Source organism: Melopsittacus undulatus, chromosome 9 (assembly GCF_012275295.1).
Source record: "Melopsittacus undulatus isolate bMelUnd1 chromosome 9, bMelUnd1.mat.Z, whole genome shotgun sequence".
Lineage (NCBI taxonomy): Eukaryota > Metazoa > Chordata > Aves > Psittaciformes > Psittaculidae > Melopsittacus > Melopsittacus undulatus.
The window spans coordinates 24,507,718-24,520,760 of NC_047535.1; the positions used below are offsets into that span (position 1 = coordinate 24,507,718).

The 13,043-nt window shown below is 43.4% G+C and overlaps 1 long non-coding RNA gene across 4 annotated transcripts in view; it reads right to left on the reverse strand.

Moving 5' to 3' along the window:
- Window positions 1–13,043, reverse strand: part of LOC115946549 (uncharacterized) — a 65,971-nt gene that overhangs the window by 3,186 nt on the left and 49,742 nt on the right. For 3 of the 4 annotated variants that reach the window (XR_004080602.2, XR_004080601.2, XR_004080600.2), the window contains 4 exons: window positions 11,620–11,821; window positions 8,360–8,884; window positions 6,684–6,902; window positions 3,681–3,848 (listed from right to left, as the gene is read on the reverse strand). This is a non-coding gene — a long non-coding RNA (uncharacterized lncRNA). The remainder of the gene's footprint in view (window positions 1–3,680; window positions 3,849–6,683; window positions 6,903–8,359; window positions 8,885–11,619; window positions 11,822–13,043) is intronic. The other variant, XR_004080603.2, reaches the window with a different exon arrangement.

The following is a 13,043-nucleotide window of genomic DNA, read 5'->3' on the forward strand; positions in this document are numbered from 1 at the left end:
CCTGCTGGTTACTACTTGTCCATAGACATGACAAGTTCAGGAAGCTTCAGTGGTGATCTTAAGAGACTTCAGAAATGCAGAAGGCATAATCCCCTGGATGATGCAACAGATAACAGGAAAGATCTGCCTCTTCTTTTTTAAACTATTCCTATTTGTAATCAAGCTATGGCTGAATTATTTCATAGGCTTATATATCCATTGTATTTGAAAGGATGTCTGTGTTAAGTTAGCTACATACAGAGTTCTGGTTGAAGAGAAGTAAAAGTACTCACCAATTCCATATGCTTAGTTCATTTTGATTTAGTATAATTAGCTGATTACATTGGAAATAGTTACTTATTTAATGTATATAAGAAGAACAGTTAGGTTGCTCATGACTGTGTGCAGGTCAGGGTGAAGCCAGCCTACTCCAGGGTCCACGTGGCCTGGGTCCAGTGGCAATAAACAGATGCAGTCTGGTGACTGGCAAGGCGATGGTGGCAGGGCTGGGCTCAGGTCGAAGAGCATAGCCAGGCATGCAACCATGGCCATGCATAGGCATGGCTGTAGCACAGCTGAGCATGGGCTGGAGACTAGCACCCCCATGGCATAGCTCAGGCAGGGGCTGGGGTTCTAGTGCTGCAATGGACCCATGGGCAGGTGTGTGCATGGAAAAGCTGGTCAAAGTAATTAAAGTCTACTAGTACTCATACAGCTGACAGCATTAAATGTGCTCAGAGGCTCTGCTGTCTTTAAGATCTAATGCATTTTTAAGTAAGTTGCTCCACTGATTATCAGTGATCAGACAGGTTGGCTTCATTAGCCAGACAGGTTTTCCAAGTGTGCAATGTAGGTTCTGAATTACATGAAGTTGGTCATGCAGAATGTCCTGTGGAATAAAAAGCTGGAGCTTTTATGTTTTGAAGGAAGGTGGAAGTCGAAGCAGCAGATTGGTGTCACATGAAATGGGAGGATACAACCTGTGTACAGAAGCCCCGTGAGGCCCAACATAACCAGTGGATTGAGATGCAGTGAGAACATGTCTCAGTAAAGTATTCCCTTAAGCATGTTCTTTGATATGAAGAAAAACCTCACAAAACCTCTTTTTTTTGTTCTTATTTTTAGAACAACCTATGGAACACCCTGTTGGTCCCAGCTGCTCAGGATACTTCAATATCTTGTGCTGTGTCCATCTTCAAGCTATAATTTCCTTTTATCACACCAGCAGCTGCACCATTGAGCCAATTGTTACGTCTGTTAAGCTGACAGTGTTGAAATTACACTAATATTTGATGGTGTGTATGCCACTTCAAAGAAGGATGCAGTGCGTGATGGAGCAGTCCTTTGCTGAGGGATGTCTGTAAGACCACACACAGAAAAAATAGTGAAGAATAACCTATATAACCTGAAGTGTAAAGTAGCTTAGGCACTATGCCATGATAATAGTCATAGATGTTTTATGTGTACACAGTAACTCTTGTTGGAGTTCTGGTATCCCTCCAAAATGGGATATTCAACTAAAGAGTGAGATTTTGTAGTGCTGCTGCTTCTATTTTTGTGCGGTACCCTTGGCTGTAGCAGTGAAGGCACTGAAGCACACCAGGGTGTATTATCAGCTGTCTGATCCTCCCTCATCTGCTGCAGTCAATCTGCAGCCCTGGGTGGTGTTTACTTTCTTTCACATGCTTTGCTCAGTTCTCCCAGGGATTTACACAGGTGATTCCAGAATTCAGGTTTTGCTGACCAGGAACCTGTGGCAGAAGATGTCTCTGGAGTGTTTGATTCCAAACACAACAATATTCATTATTAATTTCACATGATTGGACTACATGAACCCAAGTCTGAGTGATGTCTGTGTTGGCTGAATGCTTGTGCAATTCTGTTTGCTTCAACAAGGTGCCTCCTGTTCTGTGACTTCAGAGGAGGATCAGATCCAACAGCTACAACTGTTCTTTGCTGAGCAGTTGTACTGGACTGTGTAGAATGGACTAGGAAGTCTACATCTGAGATCCATAATCAACCCATCTTGTAACAGCATATGTTTGCTGTCAAGCATCTGTAGCACTAGAGATTTTACCTTGTTTAGAGGGCATCCCCACACAGCTATTCCAGGCAGCTCTGGGAAAGAAAGAGATTCTTAGGGGAAAACCAGCATGTCAAGAGTACAGCAGCAGCCCAGAGGTACCCAGATGCTAGAACAGCTTCTCTGAGTTTTCAAAAGGCAAGTGTAAGCAGAGATAACAGACTGTTGTAGCTTGACTTGACTGCAAGACAGATAGAGCCTGGAGGAGAAGTAAAAAAGCAAGGCTTTGTGGTGCTTTCACGCTCCCACCTCACTCCAGTATCAGGTTCCTAAACTAGTTTGGATGCAGCAATACTCAGCTTGGATCCAGAAATGAAACAAGCTCTTTATCTGCACTTGACTGGACTCCAAGTGATTTCAGTAAGAGGAGGCTGAGTAAGGACTTGGCTATAGGAAGATCAGAGAATAAAGTGTTTATTTATTAAATATATCCATCTGGTGTCCTGTTTGCAACCTGCCAAAACAAAAGGGATTAAGACTTCTCTCCCCCCACATATCCCAGTACTAAAATAATGAGTAGGATTTTTTCCCCCTTTCCATTATTACTGTAATAGTCTATCAAGCAAGCAATTGAGTTGTTTCACCTTATCACAATCTCTGCCAAGAAGGATTTAGCAGCAAGATAATTTAATGGAAAATATTATAGCCACATTCCTTTCAGACATAAATTCCATGCAGAAAGATAGACATGGAGGAAAGAATTGTGTTAATATTACAGAGATTTATCTGCTTTATTGGGTTTTTTCCAGTGTGGTGTTTTACCTGAAATATTGCAGGGCGTGTATGAGAGAGGGTTAAGTGAAGTTATTCCACCTCGTATTGAAACATGGATGTAAAACGACAGCATCCTTTCAGCTTCATTAAATATTTAGTAGAAGCACAAACACATTTATCACAAGCACACTTTTGAGAAGCAGAAGATTATTAAAAAGGATGTTTCCTTCAAGCTGTGCAAAGCAAAGTTAAGGAGTGTGCTTGTCAGGAAGGAGCAGTGGGAATAACAGTCGAGATTATCTAAGAAATATAAACATTAGCAGCAGCCATAGGATTATAGAAATCTGTGGTAATTTCAACCAAGTAACAGATGCAAACAATCAGACGAACAGAGGCGACAAACACTTCTGTAGCTCCTAGAATGTTTTTATGTGCTAAAAAAAGGCATGTGTTACTTTAACTGCATGAGAAACTACAAGCTGAGCATGAGTAAAAGGTCATAAAAAGGTGCTTGGCTTGAAGGTAGTAAAAAGCATCAGAGCAGAAGTATCAGAAAGAAGGGTTGTGATGAAGATGTGTATTTTAGATGTTGTGCAGGGCTGAGTGAATAGACTTGCTTTAATTACGTCATAAGTTAGAAGTTAGAGCAATAACACAGATGAGGCAGTGTTAAAGGTCAGAAAAAGCCCAGATCCTGTGGGGATCAAACATCGTGTGTTTGCAGTTGTAAAGGAGAAGATTTATATATTCTGTATATAAATAATTAATTCCTGTAAGCTGTCCTGACTTCCACTCTTTTTCATGGGAATTCCATATGAAGTAGATAGAAATGAAACCAGATTCCCCTCAGGATGGTATAATAATAGCATCTTCCAGCTGTTTGTAACAATGAAGCTAAACTTACACATCTAGTTGTTCTCTTCAACCAAATAGAAACAATCACCAGCTTCAGTGCTTTTAGTAAGTGACATCATCCTAAAGCCATGAAGCATCTTTCACTTCTTCTCAACACATACGGTCAGGTTCTGCTCTTCTGTTAGGATATTCCCAAGTTGCTGTAAGGATTTCAGTCCTGGAAATACACAGACATTGCGAAATCATACAGAGGTCCTGGGGTTTGCCTGGGCTGTTAAAGCACAGGCAAATGCCCCTGCACCCTCCATTCTGGTGTAATGCTGACTTAAACCCACCTTTATAAGCCAGGCCCTGTGGAGCCTGCTCACAAAGGCTCAGCTCAGCATGTGCTCTGCACTGCTTCTGCACTGTGGTCAGTGCTGTTTTCATTTCCTGTGAGTGCAGTTCACTGTTTTAAGCCCGGTGTTTACTTAGGAAGGAACTGTCCTCGTGGCCTTCTCACTAATGTGTCAAATCTGTATCTTGTAGATAGCTCCCTAAGTTTCAGAAAGGGATTTACCTGTGAGCACATATGGTTATATCGAAATTCATAGTTCAGCATTCACAATAAGTGTGATCTGCTCTGTATAATTAAACAAGTTTCTTCTGTTTTCCAGCCTTTGTAATTGATTATTCATAAAATCTTGTCTTAGGGAATCTGGGAATAGGTCTTTCTAGAACATATGGTTTACCTTAATACATATGTATGTAGACAGGGGCTGTGTTAGCATACCACATTGAGAAGGACAGTCCTGGATTCTCACAGGCTTATCTCACCAGCTTCTATTATATGCACACCCAACACTGGAATTGTAATATTGTATGCGGTGAGATTTTGTTTCCCTGATGCTTTTTGTTCCCATGTGGTCTCTCTGGCATGGCTGGAAAACCACTTCCACGTTTTGTATGACTCCAGAATGACACAAAGTGCAAAAGATTCTTGTTCCAGGTAGCACAGAGAAGTTGTGATCAATAACAAAACTCCTGTCATGCTTTTGTCAGTGCCATCACAGCACAGCAGCACTTGTCCTTTCCTTCAGAAAAGTGGCTTACATGGCTTGTAATGGAAAAATACTGTTATTAAAATAACAGGATTAAGCACTGTTATGTTCCAAACTGACAGAAACAAACAAGTAAGAGGAAAGATGTTCCTTCTTGCATGTCCTGTAGCTTGATGAAGCTGCATTGTAAGGAAGAGAAACAAGGAGTCACCATCTGGTCTGCTGCTCAAGGAGAGCTCACTGATGGCAAGGGAAAGAAAACAGTGCCCAATAACAAGGGACACCCATTTGAAAGACAGCCAGGAACAAGTGTGCCTGAAGCAGGGCTCAAGTACTAGATGTCTTCTTAATACAAAATAGTGATACTTTGAAGATCTTAGTCTTAAATGAAGACTGATGGAGGAGACAGAATAAATCCAAGGCTTTCAGAACATGTGGAAATGCTGTTTGAATTTCGTACCCCAGTACATGAGCAGTAGGGATTTACACTTCTAAGGCGGTTTTTTTTTTTTTTTCCAGTGGTTCACAATTATTAGCCCAACTTTACATCACCTTGGGAATGTAATTATGTTGGAATTCCAATCAAAATATTCCATTTTGGTTGGAAAAGACCTAAGGGTGGAAAAGATCGACTCCAACCACTAACCCAGCACTGCCAAGTCCACCACTAAATCATGTCCCAGACACCACATCTACAGAAGATCACAGCAGGATCACTGCTGAAGTATAGTCTCTTGGGTAGAAAACAGGATCAGTGTGAAAGCCCTGGGAATTTGATTTGTCTGGTGTTTTTCTCCTAGCTCTTTTAAGAGGACTTCACAAGAACAGCAAAAAGCAGGAACACATCACCTATAATGTAATTTTTAAGAGAGCTGTCAGCAAAGCTTCAGTGTCAGATACAGAGGGGTGGAATAAAGTGTTTATTTATATTCCAAAAGGAGATTCACAGCCAGCTATGTGAGTGATTTAAGCATCACTGGTATATTTGGTAAATTAGATCAAACTGTCCATATGGACTCCAGAACTGCAGACATCTTCAACTGCTGGTTGGTGGTACAACATATACAATGGATGACTCTGTCATAACGTATAGAAACCCTATAAAAGTAGATAGAGTCATCTAAGAGAATGATGCAGAAATGGTATTTGTTTACAGCATTCATGATTCAAGAAAATGGAGTAAAAAGCCTGAGTTTGCTCAAAAGTATGGTTTAGTTTTCCTCACTGGCGTCCTACTTGATAATATCATTTTATGGTAATTAAATGTGCAAGAACTCAGCCTCAGATTATTAGTAGCATCACCAGTTTTAATAGGCACACTTCATATTAAAGTCTTCTTTAAAGAATTCTTCCTTTAAGATTCAAGCAACTGAATGCTTAGTCATATCATAAACATCCATCTCCAAGGTTGGTCATACTAATGAAACAAGTCATCTAAAAGGATGTTTTATCCAGGTGAGCTTGAAAATGGCACAATACTGGTACTTAGCAGAAGATAGGAACAAGGGAAGTTGTACATGAAGTTAAGAGGGAAGTGAGATACTCCTGAAAACCAAGGAATAAATAGAATTAAGTGATTTCTGCCTTTGAAGAAGGAAGACATTATTTTCCAGAAATGACCATGTTTTTGTCTTCAGTGTTCACCAGGATGAAGAACATCATCTGCTGGGGTCACGAGCCTCTCCTGGAAGCAGCTCTCAGTCAGCTTCAAAGCGGGGAAAGTGATAAAAGTGATTGCAAATGGAAAGTGCATCAAGAATGTGTTTCATATTTTGAGTTGGGAATGACCTTGGGTGTTGCCTGATACCTTCATTATTACAAACTGTTCACACAGTGACTAACGTTGACACTGGAACATTCAGAAACAAATGTCTTAATCAGTGAACTTGACAAACAGGTTTGTGGCACTGAAATTCCTGCCAGCCTACAGGAGTAATTAAAAACTCCATGCACTCAGTTGAAACAGAGACCTGAAATGCAAGGCCTCCAGTGTGTTGCTGACTGTAACTTACATCTACAAGTTGTGCTGGAGATGGTTGTGATGGTTGCAGTCTCTTAGCAATACCACACTGATAGCCACACTGTTCCTGTGTGGTGTTGAGAATCTCTGCTCCCTAAAGGTGGTGATTCCAGCAAGCCTGGACAGTTTTAAGTTTGAAGGAAGGGCAAGGAGGCATGTTCATCACACAGCTCATCGTTCCTCAGCTGGTGGACACAGAAATCTCTTCCCCCTGTACATGTATAAAGAGAAGGTCTGAGTGAGCTTTTTCATGAAATTTTCACTTAATGAAATGAAACCTTCTTCTACGAAGACCAGAAAGTGCCAGTCCCTTAGTTATTAATAAATATAACTGTTGGTTACTTAGGCCCATATATCTGAGCTGCAGTAACTGCAGAATGCTGATGGTGGATGTGAATTTCTAAACAAAAGTAATCCAGAAAACAAATGCAGTTACTAGAATACATGCCAAAGGTTGCAGACCAGGCACTGGGACATGCTGGGATTAGACTTACTTATATAGCCCTAATGTAGGAATCCTGTGGGCAGTATTACAATAGCCTTTAGTGAGATAATTCAATGCTGTTTTTTCCCAACCTCCCTGGAGTGAATCTGGGTTGTGTGCTGATGGAACATTTACCTTCTTGGAAAAGCTGGGAGATGCACAAGCAGACTGCAGGAGAGGGAGAGGACAACTTCACCGCTCAGAGAACTGAGCATTGCCCTAGGTAACTGAATCCTGTCCATGCTTGTGTGATACCAGGCAGGGCATGTAAACTAAGCTTTTAACAGAGGGTGACTAAGTGTATATGCTTCATTTTTAAGGATTCTATCTTTGAGATGCTCAGAAGCAAGGAATGACAATAGCTGTAGGCAAGTCCTAACCCTGAAGCCCACTGGAGTTACCAGAAAAGAGGTCATAGGAACTTCTAAGCCACTTGTTCTCGTCCTTGGAAATCTATTTGTTTTTATTCAGTTGTCCCAGTGTAAACTGAGTATGAGTCTAACCAGCTGTGGAAGACACTCATCTTGAAATGTGTGAAATGGAGAGAATTTGATAGAGTCACAAGCAAGCCACCACAGAGTCTTCCAGAGAAAAACACTGGTGAGTAATACATGGTGCTCTATCCCTCTTTGGATGGCCTCGAGATGGATAGGGGAGCCAGTGGGAGAGAAGACAGAGGAAGAGAGGGGATCTTCTGTCTTTACAGCAAGTGTATCATTGATACAGCACAGGCTGAAGAACAAGGTTCTAAAGAGTGCAACAAACAGCTCCAACAAGCGTGACCCACTAATACAGCTCCTAAAAACCCCATTTAGATGCATTGCCAGTATCTAAAGGCAATGTTAAGCTTTCTATTTGCTTCACGTGCTTCTCCATCTTACTGTTATATCTAAAGTCTCCTGACTCTTTAAGTCTGAGAAGCCCTCTCTGCAGTTTACCCCACCACACAGCTTGGAGAGGGGTTGTGTAAACCAGGCGGCACACACTCAGCTCCAAGGGTATGACTCAATCCATCACAGTCAGCCTTTCTGAGCGCTGGGTGTGATGCTGAGCTCAGCAGGATCACAGCACCTCCTTGGTGCCTGACACACTTGTTGATAGTATTCTTACTCCTCCTCACCTCACCTGAGTCCAGGCTGAGCTGACATCAGCATCTACTCTTGGTCACAGCTGGGGAAGCTCACCTGAGACCACGTAACAGAGATCCGTGCTCACAGAGCCATGATGCCTCTAGATTGATGTAACTGACCACTGGCGTGTGTAGACCTCCCATGGAGCTCACAGGTCTCGATGGCAGCTTGCAAAACTCCTATGTTTGGCTTTGTTTCACTCCCTTTTTAAAGGATACCTTGATAGAAAAATGAGTCCCAAGTCATTGTTCTGGAGAACCTGGGGACTGATCAAATGTAATGCAAGTCAATGATTGTCTGTCTATTTATTGCAGTCCAGCTGCAAGTGCAGACTCCTTGGCAATACTGTGCTTGTCAAAATGAAATCTGACTTTCCTGGTTTTGGTTGTTTTTTTTTTTTTCCTGTTTAATGCCTCTCTTTACATTGCAGGAAAACAATACTTGTGGAAAATGTGGGCATGAAACTGCAGGAAGTGTTGAGCGGAGCCGGGGGAATCCCTCTGCACAAACCAGCCTCTCCTTTTCTGTCTCTGAGAACAAGATCACTGTTCATGTGTCATGGCCTTACTTGTGCTGCTCCTGAAAATAAGCAAAGAGGATACTGAAAGCAGGACTGTCCCAAGTGAGTCACTGGCATCCCCACCTACAGCGGTTCAAACAAACTAAAATCACATCCAGTTAAACAAGTAACTTGAAAGGTTTCTGCTAAAACACAATCCAGCTTATTTTAGTCCTGGATCCTAGAAAGCTGCTGGTTTACCCAGGCCAACATTTTGCACTTGGGAGTGTGACTGGCTCAGAGAAGTTGTTCTATATTTGCCTAATGGGAGGGCAGGAGCCCTGCAGTACGTGCTGTGACAGTGGTCCAGGGGGGTGACACTCAGTGCAAGGGCTTCTTTGCCCTGCCCATGCCACGCAGAACAGGATGTGTGAATTCCAGCAGATCTCATTTCAGCTCCATATTTATACTGGTGCTCATCTGTTGCATCAAGTAATCATCTGAAATATGTCATCCCTGTTAACAGGAGCTAAAAGGCTCATTCAGCTCACCAAGTAAAGCAAGCAAAATGCCTCCTGGCAGGAGCAACAGCTGTATGCTTGACCTTTACCCATTCTCTCCTTTCTCACTTTGCATTCAGGACCAGGCTCAACGCATTCTTAGGAGGCATGTACTTGGAAAGAGAGGGCTATTTTTATTCACTGTGTGGTTTCTCAGCATTGTGGGTCTTTAGGAATATTTCCTTTCATGTCAACCCCTTTAAGCACTTCACAGAGCATAGTCTGTCCTGGGAAGTCAGGAATGAATTCATGTTTTGAAGTTTTATCATGACTTGGAATATAATGTGCAGAAGGCAGACAGCACTGTTGATGGATAAAGCAAATGCAGACTGTGTAGTCCTGCTAAAGCTATTAGCAGAATATTTTACATTTTCCATGCACCCAAATTAAACCCCTTTACACAAGCAAAGTAACCCAAAACCATCTGGCACTAGAATTTGGGATTTCATAATGCTTTAATGCAAACCATGTGAGCAGGATGTCCAAAATGTGTGTGTCAGTGGCTTGAATACATGTAAACCGATGAACTTCATGATAGTTTTGACCAGTTTTCATTATATCCAGTCAGTGAATATCTTATCCCACCGCTGTTCAGCAGTTACCTTTCCTTGCCTGGCACTTGTCACTTCAGTGTTCCTGAACACAGAGGAACAACCAAGATGAGAGAGGAGGAGCCCCAACTACGAAGCCAGATGAACGACTCCAGCATAAAACTAAATAGCAACATGGCTTTTTTCCATCTTGTTCCTGAATGACAGCAAGCATTAGTTACTACTGGTCATCAAAGACCTATGTGGCCTTCAGTATGAGGAGATGCTTCATCGTGTGCCTAGCTGTTCTCTTGATGTGCTTTCCCACCCTACATTTCAATTTAACAAGCAATGGAAATAACTGTGTCAAAGGGAGCTCAGGGTTTGAATTCGATGTCCCTCTCTCCTCCCCTCAGGGCTGAATCACCACTGGGTGACCAGGCAAATACTGACTCTGTGTAATGCAGCCCAGCTGGCTCCTTACATATGTAACAAGCACAAACTCAATCTCTCCTGACCATGCTCCTACCAAAACGTGCTATGGGAAGTTTGCCACTTCATCTTCCCAGACTCCTGGGGTCCCAGGCAGTTATCTGTCCCATGTTCTTCCTTCTCTATGCATTGTCTCTGAGGGCATTGCCAGAAGTCACCTGCACTCCTCACACTCAGTCTCAGGGCCCTGAGGACACTAACAGGCCTTGCTGGCCTTGACCAGCCTCACATGATCCCTGCATGTGTGCCCAGGAGCTCCACTTGAGCCCAGCCCTGGCCCAAGCTAAGCTACAGGGGTACTGATGAGTATAGCTGGACCTGGCCATGTACCCCATTGATCCTGGCCTCCAGACTGGCCTCCCAGCTTCACTTTGGATCTGTTACCTATGGACCTGACAGCAGTCAGTGCACAACACTCTCAGGAGACCTGGGCCTGTCTTGTGGAGTGAGCTGTTGGTCCTGTCCCATCCCTGTGAGCTTGTGGGGTGACGTGGACACCGGCACTCTGTGACAAAGGGCACAGCCCTGTTAGACTGAAGTAGTTTGCAGATCCCCCAGGGTTCAAAACATCCCAGAACTGGGGACAACATAACTGAAAACAGACTTGGAAGAAATCTTGAGTAATAATGATTTCAGCACTAGCTATTCCAGCAACCCTGCTGCAAACCAGAAGCACTTTATGCTGTGCTGATTATTTTGCATTAGCCCATGCAATGCCCAGTTGCTTGGTACAGTGAATTCTCTGACTGCTCGGGCTGCTGGGGGTGACTGCTCTACTCCTGACCTGTGCAGCACACTGTTCAACTCCATCTGGTGATGCTTTGAAAGACCATCCATGACCTTGATAGTCCTTAATACTGGCCAGCTCTTGTTCGTCAGCACTTCGAGAACTAAGCAACTGGAGAAGCTACTGTCACTGAGTGTTCACTTCTAATTTACATTAGATTTTAGCAGCACAAGAAATAAACTAAGGCTAACTGCTGACCTGTCGGCATAGCTCATACTGTAGCCCCTCTCATTCATGCCCATGTTGTCCCATGTTTTCCCAAGGGATATCTCCTGTGTGGCACAGTAGCTCCCAGTTGCACCAGGTGCCCTTGTGGTCACACAGCTTCTGCCTGTGCTACCAGCTGCCTCACTATTGAATGTAAGGCAGGGTACATGGGTTGCTGGTGTGTGCCACTGGCATAGAACTGCTTCCTGTGCCATCACCTTTGTCTTTTCCCCAGATACCTTTCTGTGGATGATCTGAGATGCTAAGCCCAGACTTCAGACCACAGGAGGACTTCCTCCATGCTGCCCAAGTGTTACATGGTGCTTTCCTCTTCCCTTCCCATGTGCTGAGCCTCTGTGCCTCTAGATAGACGTTATTACATCCCTCAGTCCTGGTGCTCTCATAGAAAAGATGGATCCTAACGCGATAGGATTGTTGCATCTGTAGTGAGAAGAAATAAGAGAGATGCCAGCCATCAGCTTGTGCTTCAAAATGAATACAATGTGCAATAGGCAAACGCTGTGCCTGAGTGTAAGAGACAGCTTTACCTGGGCAGGGTGGAACAAGAGACCAGAGGACTCATCTGGCACCATGAAGCTCATCCATCTCCAACCCTGCCACAGGCAGGGACACCTTCCACTGGAGCAGATTGCTCCAAGTCCCTGTGTCCAACCTGGCCTTGAACACTGCCAGGGATGGGGCAGCCACAGCTTCTCTGGGCACCCTGTGCCAGCGCCTCAGCACCCTCACAGGGAAGAGCTTCTGCCTAAGAGCTCATCTCAGTCTCCCCTGTTCTGGCAGGTTAAAGCCATTCCCCTTGACCTGTCCCTACAGGCCCTTGTCCCAAGCCCCTCTCCAGGTTTCCTGCAGCCCCTTTAGGCACTGGAGCTGCTCTCAGGTCTCCCCTTAAGGAGGCTTTTCTTCTCCATCCTTGCCAACTTTTGCTTTTAATTCTCTCCCAGAGCACAAGCTATACTAGCAGTAGTAGTATACTGATATTAATATACTCTATTAGGATACTATACCAGTAGTACATTACTGCTAATATACTAACAGGAATGTTTACTGATAACGTAGCAGTTACTTTATTCTAAAATAATCATCAATTCTGTTTTTCAAATTAAAACCTTCTAGTGTTGTGTTATTTTATTCTATAAAGCCGTGCTTACATATCTTTGAATACCAGAATAACAGCCAGTTTCTGACCCTGTTGCCAGATCATGACTAAGGGCAGCCTAATCCCTCTCAGGGCTTCCATGCGCGTTCCCACCGCTGCGAATCTCACGTCAGCCACAAGAGGGAGGACGTGACATGCAGTGCACTGGAGGAGCCCCTTCGCCGGGAAGGTCCCAGTGTGCAGGAACGTTACCCGAGTTTACATTAAGATTCTATTTTAAATCAGTTTAGTCAAAATCGGTGCACGGAGCTGGCTGACATTTATAGTCAAGTGTAAGAATAGCTCATTTTGGGTTGCCATAAACAGATTCCAAATTGACATAAACTAAACCAAGAGCCTTCACAGAAGTGTTTATACCAGTTTAACTGAGTTGGTTGAAGCCTCCATGGAAGGTTAACCCGTGGAACTTCTGTGTTTGGATAAACACTAAGCCTGAACTACACTAATTTAGCTTAGAATAGGAATGAAAAGGTCTGGTTTATCTTC